Source organism: Polypterus senegalus, chromosome 4 (assembly GCF_016835505.1).
Source record: "Polypterus senegalus isolate Bchr_013 chromosome 4, ASM1683550v1, whole genome shotgun sequence".
NCBI lineage: Eukaryota > Metazoa > Chordata > Cladistia > Polypteriformes > Polypteridae > Polypterus > Polypterus senegalus.
Window position 1 is genome coordinate 234,788,622 of NC_053157.1, and position 14,559 is coordinate 234,803,180.

Consider the following 14,559-nt stretch of genomic DNA (forward strand, 5'->3'; position numbering starts at 1 on the left):
TAGTGTGTGGTGGTGTACCCTGCGGTGGGCTGGCACCCTGCCCGGGGTTTGTTTCCCTGTGTTGGCTGGGATTGGCTCCAGCAGACCCCCATGACTCTGTAGTTAGGAAATAGCAGGTTCGATAATGGGTGGATGTATGGACTAATAAAAGTTAGGGACAAGCTTCTAATAATGGCTGAACAGGACCGTTGGCTGCATGTACAAGCAAATGCTAGATAAGAGTGGAAAAACAGATAAGTGCCGATTTTGCCAAACCGAGATGGAAACAAGTCACTAATCGGATTGCCGGATGTGAGGTCCTGATGGAGGAAAGGCTTACACACGCGATGATACAATAACGTTGCCAGACCAACGCATTGGAAAATATACAAAAAATATAACTTGCCAGCACCACAGATGTAACAAATAACCGAAAACGAGGAGGTGTTGGTCACTTGGGACAGAAAGAGAGATGAAAGGAAACGAGACGTAGCTGTCAAAGAGAAAAACAGTCTGATAAAGCAGGAGCCGAGCGATTAGAGTGCTCAGAATAGAAAGACCAAAAAAATAATAATAACCAAATGTCCAGAAATGCAATTGGAGGATGAGCCAGATGTGGAGTAAAACTAGCGAGATTGTGCGAGTGTTGCCGCGGTGAACAGGCCGTACCTCGAAAAATAAAATGAAGGACGAATTCTGAAAGAGGACTTGTGAGGATTCTCAAGAACACAATAAAGAAGCAACACGGATAACCAAACTACAGACAGAAACAGAAATCATCCAACTACAAGAAATGTCCCGGACTGAGGTGAGAAACGCACGGAGGACCGGAAGGCTCCAGATGGTCCCGGCGCAGCATCAACCCTCTGGTGGAGCACCAGTCATTCTTGTATTATGGTCAAGTCAGGGTTCCTTGCTTGGCTCCTGCTTAAAGTGCTTCATTATGATTTTAATTGTTTTCCGTTACAGATACGCTCACCAGCCACTTTATTAGGTACACCTGCTTGTTATCTAATCAGCCAATCACACGGCAGCACATAGTCAAGACGGCATCAACATGGGGAAAAGAAAGGGGATTGAAGGGACTTTGACACATGGCATGGTTGTTAGTGCCAGACTTGGCTGGTCTGAGGATTTCGGAAACTGCTCATCTGCTGGGATTTTCATGCACAGCCTTACGGAGAATGGTCCGAAAAGCCAAAATATTCAATGAGCGGCAGTTCTCTGGGTGAAAGTGCCTTGTTGATGCCAGAGGTCAGAGAAGAATGGCCAGAGTGGTTCGAGCTGATAGAAAGGCAACGGTAACTCAAATAAGTACTCGTCATGTAGAAGAGCATCTCTGAACACACCTTGAAGCAGGAGACCACACCGGGTGACACTCCTGTCGGCTGAAAACAGGCATCTGAGCCAACAGTTCACACGGGCTCACCAGAACTGGACAACGGAAGACTGGGAAAAACATTGCCAGGACTGACGAGTCTCGGTTTCTGCTGCAACATTTGGATGGTAGGGTCAGAACTTGGTGTGAACACCAGAAAAGCCTGGATCCGTCCTACCTTGTGTTAATGATTCAGGCTGGTGGTGTTATGGTTTGGGGGATATTTTCTTGGCACACTTTGAGCCCCTTAGTACCAACTGAGCATCATTTAAATGACCACAGCCAACCTGAGTATTGTCACTGACTATGTTCACCCCTTTATGACTGCAGTGTCCCTATCTTCTGATGGCTCCTTCAAGTAGGATAACGTGCCATGTCACAAAGCTCGGATCATCTCCAACTGGCTTCTTGAACAGGACAATGGAGTTCACTGGACTCAAATGGTCACCAGATCTCAATCCAGTAGACCACCTTTGAGATGTGGTGGAACAGGAGATTGGCATCATGGATGTGCAGCAACTGTGTGATGCTAGTATGTCAATATGGACCAAAATCACGGGGGATTTTTTATAGCGCCTTGTTGAGTCTATGGTGTGAAGAATTATGGCAGTTCTGAAGGCAAGGTGTACCTAATAAAATGGCCGGTGAGTATGTATGTGCATTTTTGTAGGCGAATCTCCAGCCAGTGTTAAGGCCCACACACAGCCATATTAAGGCAGGCTGGGAAGTAAAGTCCATTGTGTGCTCGGGTGGGGTTGGTGGTCTTGTAGTTTTGTTCTCTAGGCGAGTTCGGATTTATTTTGGCTTTCAAACTTTTCAATTCTGGAACTTGGATATTTTTACATATTGTTTGTGTCTTTGGACGTTCGTGGCTAGAATTGCCTTTGGCAGCTCCTTTTTTTTTTTTTTTTTACTTGTTTGGACCATTTGTTTTTTTCCCCCAATAAATTCTCCATTATAAAAGATTTCTTGTAGCCTTACTCTATAGAAGCCAGGGGTTTATGGAATTCCTCCCCCATGTTGGGACATTTTGAGTGTATTTTTGGACCTTACAGAACATATTTGTGAACTCTGTGAGAGAGAGAGAGAGAGAAAGAGAGCGAGAAGCACACGGTGTAACCCAAAGTCGGCCTCTCCAGTGGAAGTTTGGCCGCCTTTTGGTGCGCCTCCTCTAGGGCTCCTTTCTGGCCTGCGTATTTTTGAAGGCCTCACATCACTGGGGCAGAGTGTGAGATAAATCACAGCACCCTACACCAGGATATGGTTGACGGTATCAATACGGTAATGAAGCAGCATCACAGTGGCTCACAACAGGGACGCCGGCCCTGCTCATAAAATGAAAACCAACCAAGCAACATGCCTGAAAACTATCGACTAATAACCGGCCGCTCCACCATCTACAAGCTCTTCATGGCATTCGACGCAGAGAAAATTTACAAACGGCTTAATAGCAACGGCACAAAAAGGACAATTAAAAGAAAGTCGAAGGGATCGGAAGACCAGTTACTGCTAAATAAAGGGATCACAGAGTGTTGCAAGAAAGGTAGAAACCTTAGTGTGGCAATGGAGGCAATACAATAAAGGGATTTACAGCATACATAGCATTTAGGAATAAAGGCGTCGGGTTTTAGTGCAGCTGTACTGAAATGCTGGTCCATGTGTCCATTTTAGATAGACAGATATGAAAGGCATTATATAACACATAGATAGATGGATGGCACGGTGGCTCAGTGGTAGCGCTGCTGCCTCGCAGTTAGGAGATCTGGGTTCGCTTCCCATGTCCTCCCTGGGTGGAGTTTGCATGTTCTCCCCATGTCTGCATGGGTTTCCTCCGGGCGCTCCAGGTTTCCTCCCACAATCCAAAGACATGCAGGTTAGGTGGATTGGCGATTCTAAATTAGTGTGTGCTTGGTATGTGGGTGGGTGTGTGTGTGTGTGTCCTGTAGTGGGCTGGCACCCTGCCCAGGACTGGTTCCTTCCTTGTGGCCTGTGTTGGCTGGAATTGGCTCCAGCAGACCCCCGTGACCGTGTTCGGATTCAACGGGTTGGAAAATGGATGGATGGGTAGATAGATACTTTATTAATCCCAAGGGGAAATTCACATACTCCAGCAGCAGCATACTGATAATGAACAATATTAAATTAAAGAGTGATAACAATGCATGTAAAAGCAGACAATAACTTTGTATAATGTTAATGTAACTAAATCAACATATGCAGGTTTTACTTCACTACAACTCAGTCCGATTGTGGTCACACCACAACTCTTGTCTGTTTTCACTTACAGAGTGAGATAAACAGACAGCAGGGGACATTCAGGCAGAAAGACGGCCCCGTGAAACAACAAACTATGGTGATCAGAACACTGACTGCTTCATACACACTCACCTAAAGGATTATTAGGTACACCTGTTCAATTTCTCATTAATGCCATTATCTAATCAACCAATCACATGGCAGTTGCTTCAATGCATTTAGGGGTGTGGTCCTGGTCAAGACAATCTCCTGAACTCCAAACTGAATGTCAGAATGGCAAAGAAAGGTGATTTAAGCAATTTGGAGCGTGGCATGGTTGTTGGTGCCAGATGGGCCAGTCTGAGTATTTCACAATCTGCTCAGTTACTGGGATTTTCACGCACAACCATTTCTAGGGTTTACAAAGAATGGTGTGAAAAGGGAAAACATCCAGTATGTGGCAGTCCTGTGGGCTTAAAATGCCTTGTTGATGCTAGAGGTCAGAGGAGAATGGGCCGACTGATTCAAGCTGATAGAAGAGCAACTTTGACTGAAATAACCACTGCTACAACCGAGGTATGCAGCAAAGCATTTGTGAAGCCACAACACGTACAACCTTGAGGCGGGTGGGCTACAACAGCAGAAGACCCCACCGGGTACCACTCATCTCCACTACGAATAGGAAAAAGAGGCTACAATTTGCACGAGCTCACCAAAATTGGACAGTTGAAGACGGGAAAAATGTTGCCTGGTCTGATGAGTCTCGATTTCTGTTGAGACATTCAAATGTTAGAGTCAGAATTTGGCGTAAACAGAATGAGAACATGGATCCATCATGCCTTGTTACCACTGTGCAGGCTGGTGGTGGTGGTGTAATGGTGTGGGGGATGTTTTCTTGGCACACTTTAGGCCCCTTAGTGCCAATTGGGCATCGCTTAAATGCCACGGGCTACCTGAGCATTGTTTCTGACCATGTCCATCCCTTCATGACCACCATGTACCCATCCTCTGATGGCTACTTCCAGCAGGATAATGCACCATGTCACAAAGCTCGAATCATTTCAAATTGGTTTCTTGAACATGACAATGAGTTCACTGTACTAAAATGGCCCCACAGTCACCAGATCTCAACCCAATAGAGCATCTTTGGGATGTGGTGGAACGGGAGCTTCGTGCCCTGGATGTGCATCCCACAAATCTCCATCAACTGCAAGATGCTATCCTATCAATATGGGCCAACATTTCTAAAGAATGCTTTCAGCACCTTGTTGAATCAATGCCACGTAGAATGAAGGCAGTTCTGAAGGCGAAAGGGGGTCAAACACCGTATTAGTATGGTGGTCCTAATAATCCTTTAGATGAGTGTACATTGTACCTTAATCATACTTTACATTTACTGAAAAAAAAAAAACGATCATAAAATCAGACCCGACTTCTACACCCGTTCAAAGATGCGACACTTCATATATAATATATATATATATATATATATATATATATATATATATATATATATATATACACACATATATTAACATCTTCTTGCCTCCTCCAATCTCTCATCAGTTTCTCAGATGCAACGAATTTAGTTGCAGCAGCACAGTTACCGATTTCTTTCGCTACTTCAACAACTTTTAATTTAAAACCAGCTTCATATTTTCTTCTGATCATGGGATACTCTAACGATAAATGTGTGTGATGGTGTAAGATACCAAAAACAAATTGGTGCAGACGTCGCTTCGGGATAGTTTGGGTATGACCGTGTGGTCACGTAGGCATGAGAGATAGAGAGAGAGAGAGGGGTAGGAGCACACGCTGATATAGCGCATTGCCGCACCCGCATAGAAAAAACAAGGCCGTGTGCTCCGAGGTTACTCTCTCAGGTGGGCGGGCATTACCAGATCATAATCCCTTGTACCAATAGCGTGAGTTTTCCACATTCGACTTATTTGACCGACATTATAAAATACCGGAAATTATACGGTAAAATCAAATCCCAACTTATCCGTGAGTATATACGGTAATGCAAAATTCCTTGATATTGTTGCCTCATTAAAACAGTTTAAATGAAAATGACATCTTGACGCTTCATATTCAAGTGCATAATACGAGGACTCAAATAATATTTTTAAAATGCAAACAAAACACGAGCGATACTTTAATATGTGCAACTAAAACACAAACAACTATAAAAAAGGTGTTGTTTAAGGTATAAAAATCGCGATTTTAGAGCAGCTGCTGAAATTGTTGGCGCACGCATTGGGTTTGCCCGCACATGTGGAGGTTTCACTTCACCGCGCGTCGACCGGATTGCGGCTGCTTGCGTTGGAGTCTGTGCAGCTTATCAGTTTACTGGTACATACAGCTGAAAGTAATTGTAGGCAAGCAAGATTGAGACAGCCTAGAAGTGTATTAACACAATAACGGAATAGAATTAGGACACGAATAAATCTCTCTCTATATAAAATTCAATGTCCGTCTGTCTGCCTTTCACGAGTGAACTTGTGAACTGCTTAACGGATTTAGATCTTTATATATATATATATATATATATATATATATATATATATATATATATATATATATATATATATATATATCCCTGCGTGGAGTTTGCATGTTCTCCCTGTGTCTGCTTGGGTTCCCTCCCACAGTCCAAAGACATGCAGGTTAGGTGCATTGGCGACCCTAAATTGTCCCTAATGTGTGCTTGGTGTGTGGATGTGTCTGTGTCCTGCGGTGGGCTGGCGCCCTGCCCGGGGTTTGTTTCCTGCCTTGCGCCCTGTGTTGGCTGGGATTGGCTCCAGCAGACCCCCGTGACTATGTAGTTAGGATATAGCGGTTTGGATAATGGATGGATGGATAGATAATTTGCTTGAACATTCCGATTGATTTTACGACTTCTTTAATCGCGCCAAGTATCTTAGTTCGCTTGCAGCACCAATTTATTTTAAGAAGACACACAGCGGGCCGAGGGGAGGGTGGCGGGGCGCTCCTCACTCACTCGCCATTCTTGGGGTGTAGGTATCTTACCTCTGCTTAGCTAGCGAACCAGGGAACTACTTAACACATTTAGATCGGGTCTTTTTCTAGAATTTGCTTGAACATTCTAGTTGATTTTGCGACGTCTCTCATAGTGCTAAGAATCACAGTTCGCTTGTAGGAGTGATGTATCCGCGCCACTCCGAGACAGAGGCTACGGGCCGAGTGGAGGAGGAAACGTGACGTCAGGAGTGGGGATCTGGGCGGGGCCCTCCTCCCTCATGCGGTGTACCTCTGGCCACGTGTTGGAGTGCATCTTGCCTTCGCTTAGCTAGCGATACCTGTTTGTTTATTGATTTTTAAAGTTTGTCCTGTTTCACTTGAATGCAGGCAGAGCCGCGGTGGATGGCTAGTTTAGTGTAAATTAAAATTATTTAAAAGATTTAGAAATTTACGTTTTTTTTTTGTACAGCCCCAAAAAAAAAATCACACAAGAAGTGCAGTGATGGGCTTTAACAGGCTCTGCCTCAAGACAGCCCCCTCAGCCTAGTCTCTCGAAGAAGACAAGGGCAAACTCCCCCCCGAAAAAAAAAAAAAAAAAAAAACCTTGTAGGGGAGAAAAAAAAAAAAACCTTTGGAAAGGCAATTCAAAGAGAGACCCCCCCAACCAGGTAAGTTGGGCATGCAGTGGGTGTCATAAATAAAAGGGGGCCAATACAGTACAGTGCACAGAACTAAACACAAGTATTCCTCAATACAATATAATAGTGTAATAGAAAGATTAGAAAGCACAGAGCAGAATATCCCTGCAACTTTAATACAATTAATTTTAATGGCTCGCTCCCTATTGTAAATAACTAATCGGGAGCAACGTATAGAAATTAATGCTTGAAGGACCCTCGTGACTTCCAGTCTAGAGTCTTTATGGCAACTTCTGTATTAAAATGGCATCAAGAGAAGACTGGAAATGAAGCTACAGTTAAATGTGAGGACTATTTCTAAATAAAAGAATCTGCTTTGAATCAGAGTTTATTTTATTTTTAAAACTGTCAAGAGATATTCTTCACTGATGTATAATTTTTAAACAGAAAGTTGAATAGATTTATGCCTTTTTTCTTTCGGCTGCTCCCATTAGGGGTCGCCACAGCAGATCATCTTCTTCCATATCTTCTTGTCCTTATCATCTTGTTCTGTCACCCCCATCACCTGCATGTCCCCTCTCGGCACATCCATAAACCTCCTCTTAGGCCTTCCTCTGTTCACCTTGCCTGGCAGCTTAGCATCCCAATATTCTCCCAATATACCCAGCATCTCTCCTCTGCGCATATCCAAACATAGATAGATAGATAGATAGATAGATAGATAGATAGATAGATAGATAGATAGATACTTTATTAATCACATACTCCAGCAGCAGTATACTGATAAAAAACAATATTAAATTAAAGAGTGATAACAATGTGGAATTGAAGAGTCTCACAGTGTCGGGGAGGAATGATCTCCTCAGTCTGTCAGAGGAGCAGGATGGTGACAGCAGTTTGTCGCTGAAGCTGCTCCTTTGTTTGGAGATGATCCTGTTCAGTGGATGCAGTGGATTCTCCATGACTGACAGGAGTCTGCTCAGCGCTCGTCACTCTGCCACAGATGTCAAACTGTCCAGCTCCATGCCTACAATAGAGCCTGCCTTCCTCACCAGTTTGTCCAGGTGTGAGGTGTCCTTCTTCTTTATGCTGCCTCCAAAGCACACCACCGCATAGAAGAGGGTTCTCGCCACAACCATCTGGTAGAACATCTGCAGCATCTTATTGCAGATGTTGAAGGACGCCAGTCTTCTAATGAAGTATAGTCGGCTCTGACCTTTCTTACACAGAGCATCAGTATTGGCAGTCCAGTCCAATTTATCATCCAGCTGCACTCCCAGGTATTTATAGGTCTGCACCCTCTGCACACAGTCACCTCTGATGATCACGGGGTCCATGAGGGGCCTGGTCCTCCTAAAATCCACCACCAGCTCCTTGGTTTTGCTGGTGTTCAGGTGTAAGTGGTTTGAGTCACACCGTTTAACAAAGTCCTTGATTAGGTTCCTATACTCCTCCTCCTGCCCACTCTTGATGCAGCCCACAATAGCAGTGTTGGCAGCGAACTTTTGCACGTGGTAGGACTCGAGTCATATTGGAAGTCTGATGTATATAGGCTGAACAGGACCGGAGAAAGTACAGTCCCTGCGGCGCTCCTGTGTTGCTGACCACAATGTCAGACCTGCAGTTCCCAAGATGCACATACTGAGGTCTGTCTGTAAGATAGTCCATGATCCATGCCACCAGGTGTGAATCTACTCCCATCTCTGTCAGCTTGTCCCTAAGGAGCAGAGGTTGGATGGTGTTGAAGGTGCTAGAGAAGTCCAGAAACATAATTCTTACAGCACCACTGCCTCTGTCCAGGTGGGAGAGGGATCGGTGTAGCATATAGATGATGGCATCCTCCCTCCCACCTTCTCCTGGTATGCGAACTGCAGAGGGTCGAGGGCATGGTGGACCTGTGGCCTCAGGTGGTGAAGAAGCAGCCGCTCCATGGTCTTCATCACATGTGATGTCAGAGCAATAGGCAGGAAGTCATTCAGCTCACTAGGACGTGATACCTTTGCGACTGGGGTGATACAAGATGTTTTCCAAAGCCTCGGGACTCTCCCCTTGTTCCAGACTCAGGTTGAAGATGTGCAGTAGAGGACTCCCCAGCTCCAACGCACAGGCCTTCAGCAGTCGTAGTGATACACCATCTGGACCTGCTGCTTTGCTGGCACAAAGTCTCCTCAGCTCTCTGCTCACCTGCGCTGCTGTAATTGTGGGTGGGGATGTCTCACCTATGCTGGTATCAACAGAAGGATGGTTGGAGGATGCAGTACTCCAAGGTGAGAGTGAGTTCGGGTGGTCAAACCTATTAAAGAAGATGTTCATTTGGTTTGCTCTCTCCACTTCTCTCTCGATGGTGGCTGCACCCAGTGATGATCTTCATCCCATCCCACACTTCCTTCATGCTGTTATTCTGCAACTTCTGCTCCAGCTTTCTCCTGTACTGCTCTTTCGCCGCCCTGAGCTGGACTCGAGTTCCTTCTGCACTTGAGCTCATGCTGATCACCACCTTTAAAAGCCCTTTTCTTCTGGTACAAAAGACCTTTGATGTCACTTGTAATCCATGGCTTGTTGTTAGCATAGCAGCGTACTGTTCTTACTGGAACTACAATGTCCATACAGAAGTTGATGTAATCAATTGTGCAGTCAACAGCCTCCTCAATGTTCTCACTATGTGACCCCTGCAGTATATCCTAGTCCATAGTTCCAGTCTCTCAGAGCCTGCTCTGCCTCAGGGGACCACTTCCTGAATGATTGTGTGGTTGTAGGTAGCGCCTTCACTCTTGGTTTGTATTGAGGCTGAAGCAGGACCAGGTTATGATCTGCTTTCCCAAGTGCAGGCAGCGGGGTGGCACTGTATGCGTCTTTGTAGGTCAGTAGGTCAATAGTCCTGTTTCCCCGGGTGATACAATCCACATACTGGGAGAAGGCAGGTAATGTTTTGTCCAGCGTCACATGGTTAAAGTCTCCAGAGATTAGCACAAGCGCTTCGGGGTGCTGTGTTTGTAATTTAGCAACAGTGGAATGGAAGACGTCTCTCGCTATCTCTGCGTTCACTCGAGGGGGGATGTAAACAATAACAACAATAACGTGTCCAAACTCTCTGGGCAATAATAGAGACGCAGACTTAGGGCCAACAGTTCGATGTCCCTGCAGCAAGTGGAGATTTTGACGTTTACATGTCCAGAGTTGCACCACCTTGTATTCACATAGAGACCGAGTCCTCCTCGTTTCCGCTTCCCGCATGTACTTGTGTCTCTGTCCGCTCTAACTGTGCTAAACCCGGGTAGCTCCTGGTTAAGCCGATGGAAGTCATTGCAAAGCCTCCAACTTCCATCAGGCTTTCCGACCAATATGATTGGACTGAACCAGGGACTATGACTCTCCTCTATCACACCTAGTTCCAGCATCAATTTGATCTCCAGCTCCACTTCAGTTCTTTTTGCCTTCGGAAGGCAAAATGGCCGTTCTTGGACTATTACCCCGGGTTCGGTCACTATGTCATGCACAGCCAGTGAGGTCTGCCCTGGTTTTTCATTCACTACCTCAGGAATAGCCAAGATGGCTGCTTCCAGCTCTCGTTGTTGAAGGGTGATTAAATCAGGACTAAAGTTAAGGTCAGATTTGTGAGCGAAGAGTGAGTGGGGCTGTCCGGAGGAGGGATCGGGATCCCTAGCCTTCCACGGTTTCAGCAACTTAATATGGTATATAAACTTGCTTGGTTGATGATTTGGTTGTTTAACCAAATCATCTATGAGCCCCTACCTCTCCTTAACCTCATAGGGGCCTTGCCAATGGGCCAGGAGTTTAGAAAGGGAGGTAGGAATGAGTACCATGACACAATCACCTGGTCGGAACTCCCGTAGAGATGTTGTAACAGTGGGCCTGAGCTGCTTGCACTTTTTCCAAGTGACTTTTGAGAATAGGCCTAATTTTAGCGAATCTATCGCGTAACTGCACAATATATTCTAATATATTTGTGGAAGTGGGGGCCTCTTCCTCCCAACCTTCCTTTAGAATGTCTAATATGCCCTGGGGTTGACATCTGTACAATAACTCAAATAGTGAGAAGCCCGTAGAGGCTTGTGGGACTTCCCGGTATGCAAAAAGAATGATGGGGAGGAGCTGATCCCAGTTCCTTCCATCCTCACTGACCACCTTACGAAGCATCTGTTTGAGGTTCTGGTTGAACCGCTCCACTAAACCATCGGTTTGAGGATGATACACCAAGGTTTTAAAATGTTTAATTCTCAGTAACTTGGCTGTCTCCCTGAACATTTGAGAGTTGAAGGGCATCCCCTGATCCGTAAGGATTTCTTTAGGGATGGTGAAACGCAAGAAAACCCCTACTAATTCTTGTGCGATAGCGTTAGTAGTAGCTGTGAGCAACGGAACAGCTTCAGGAAATCGGGTGGCATAATCCACCAGAACCATTATATACTTATGGCCGAGAGTTCCAGGGGTCCCACCAGGTCCACCCTGACACGTCCGAATGGGACATCAACTAGGGGTAAAGAAACACGGCCTCTTTATGGAATCTGCCACAGTTGACATTCTGGGCAGGACAAGCAAAAGCGGCAGACCTCCTCATTCTTCATCTTCTTCTTCTTCATTTGGCTGCTCCTGTTAGGGGTTGCCACAGCGGATCATCATCTTCCATTTTGCCCTGTCTTCTGCATCTTGTTCTGTTACACCCATCACCTGCATGTCCTCTCTCACCAACAACAACAACAACAACATTTATTTATATAGCACATTTTCATACAAACAGTAGCTCAAAGTGCTTTACATAATTAAGAATAGAAAAATAAAAGACACAATAAGAAAACAAAATAAATCAACATTAATTAACATCGAATAAGAGTAAGGTTCAATGACCAGGGAGGACAGAAAAAAACAAAAAACTCCAGACGGCTGGAGAAAAAATAAAATCTGTAGGGATTCCAGACCATGAGACCGCACCACATCCATAAACCTTCTATTAGGCCTTCCTCTTTCTCTCTTCCCTGGCAGCTCTGTCCTTAGCATCCTTCTCCCAATATACCCAGCATCTCTCCTCTGCACGTGTCCAAACCAATGCAATCTCACCTCTCTGACTTTGTCTCCCAACCGTCCAACCTGTGCTGACCCTCTAATTTCCTCACTTCTAATCCTGTCCATCCTCGTCACACCCAATGCAAATCTTAGTATCTTTAACTCTGCCACCTCCAGCTCTGTCTCCTGCTTTCTGGTCAGTGCCACTGTCTCCAACCATATAACACAGCTGGTCTTACTACTGTCCTGTAGACCTTCCCTTTCACTCTTGCTGATACCCGTCTGTCACAAATCACTCCTGTCACTCTTCTCCATCCATTCCACCCTGCCTGCACTCTCTTCTTCACTTCTCTTTCACAATCCCCATTTCTCTGTACTGTTGATCCCATGTATTTAAACTCATCCACCTTCGCCAACTCCCCTGCCTCCTCACCATTCCACTGACCTCCCTCTCATTCACACACAAGTACTATGTCTTAGTGGTGCTACTGACCTTCATTCCTCTCCTCTCTAGAGCATATCTCCACTTATCCAGAGTCTCCTCAACGTGCTCCCTACTCTCACTACAGATCACAATGTCATCAGCAAACATCATAGTCCACAGAGACTCCTGTCTAATCTCGTCTGTCTATCTGTCCATCACTATTGCAAATAAGAAAGGGCTCAGAGCCGATCCCTCCCACCTCTAACATGAATGATTCCGTCTCTCCTAACGCAGACCTCACCACTGTCACACTTCCCTGGTGCATATCCTGTACAACTCTTACGTACTTCTCTGCCACTCCCGACTTCCTCATACAATACCACAGCTCCTTTCAGTCACCCTGTCATATGCTGGAGGGTCTCCTTTCTCCTCCTGGCCTTCTCTAAACTTCTCCATCAACATCCTGAGAGCAAACATTGCATCTGTGGTGCTCTTTCTTGGCATGAAACCATCCTGCTGCTCACTAATCATCACCTCACTTCTTAACTGAGCTTTCACTACTCCTTTCCCATAACTTCATGCTGTGGCTCATCAATTTTATTCCCCAGTAGTTACTGCAGTCCTGCACATCCCCCTTATTCTTAAATATCGGCACCAGTACACTTCTTCTCCACTCCTCAGCCATGCTCTCACATTGTCACAGCAACACTTAGTGGCGAGCAACAATTGAAATGTTATTGCCTGAATCGAAGTGGGTTGGTGTTTTCATCCCGTTTAATAAAACCTCCCCAATATGTTCACAAGCCAGAGGGTTAGCAAGAGCACAGCACCTCGCAGTCTCCATGCCTCCACAGACCCCTTGCTCACCACAGGATGATGGCCGCTGCCGGCTAGAAGGTTCCCGGGTTTGCTCTGTGGGGTGGCAATGAGGCATTGAGGTAGGGACACAAGATTGTCTGGGTTCACAGGGGCTACATTCTGTTTTCCCTGGGTAGGTCTCCGCCTTTGCGGGTTGTATAATCTTGAGTAATGAGACCATATCCTTGATTAGCCGACCCCACGCCGGCTGGGTGAGGTCATTCGGGAGGGCTTTGTGCAGTAGTGCACACACAACTTGTTCTTTTACTGTGTTATTTCGTTTGGGCTGTAGTCAACACCCGACTTTAATCCATAATTTCATGGCTTCGGGAGCTAATGGCATTTGGGGAACAAACTCCCACTGCATCACTCTCCTTGCCTGCTGACCTGGGGCACTCCCACAATTACAACGGTTCTTTCCCTTTGTGGGGGCTTTGTGAGCGGACCGTTCATCCAGGAGCACGTAATCAGTCCCGCCTGTGCCCCTTTTTGACACCAGCCTTATTCTCTAACCCTTACGTCCACATGCCCAGGGCTTTATATCAGACCCTTGGGTCGAAGTGCCCCCAGGTTCCCTCCACCAACACCGAAGGACCTCACCATGGGAGCTTGGAAACGATACTCTCCCACCTTTTTTTTGTTGGTTGGATGGTGTGTCCAGGCTCCTCTAATGGTTCTCTCCTGCTTCTTTAAGAAGACCATCATGCCGGCTACGCCAGTGTGAAAGCGTCTGAGGGCAAGTGGTATTCCGACAGCATTACCTCATGTTGGGAGCCAGGACAGTTGTTCCTAGAGAGGATCTGGGAAGCTCTGAGCCGAGCCCTGGTGCCTCCGCGCTTCCCCCGGTGGCGGCGTTTCCATCGGCGAACGGCCAAGTTGTGGGCAGTGATGAGGAAGGCTGGGACGTCCTCAAACAGTCGGCCAAAGGTTTGACTGAACTCAGGGGTCAGATGTTGAGAAACCCCCACACTCTTTCGAAGAGCCAGAAGGGTGAGGCAATCATAACGAATCATCGAGTCAGGAAGAGCATCACAGGAGCA

At 46.0% G+C, this 14,559-nt stretch overlaps 1 long non-coding RNA gene across 1 annotated transcript in view; it reads left to right on the plus strand.

Annotated features, from left to right (window-relative positions):
- Positions 1-47: 47 nt before the first annotated feature.
- The window catches only part of LOC120528193, a 31,190-nt gene continuing 16,678 nt past the window's right edge, over positions 48-14,559 (plus strand). The window contains exon 1 of the long non-coding RNA XR_005633473.1: positions 48-2,001. This is a non-coding gene — a long non-coding RNA (uncharacterized LOC120528193). The remainder of the gene's footprint in view (positions 2,002-14,559) is intronic.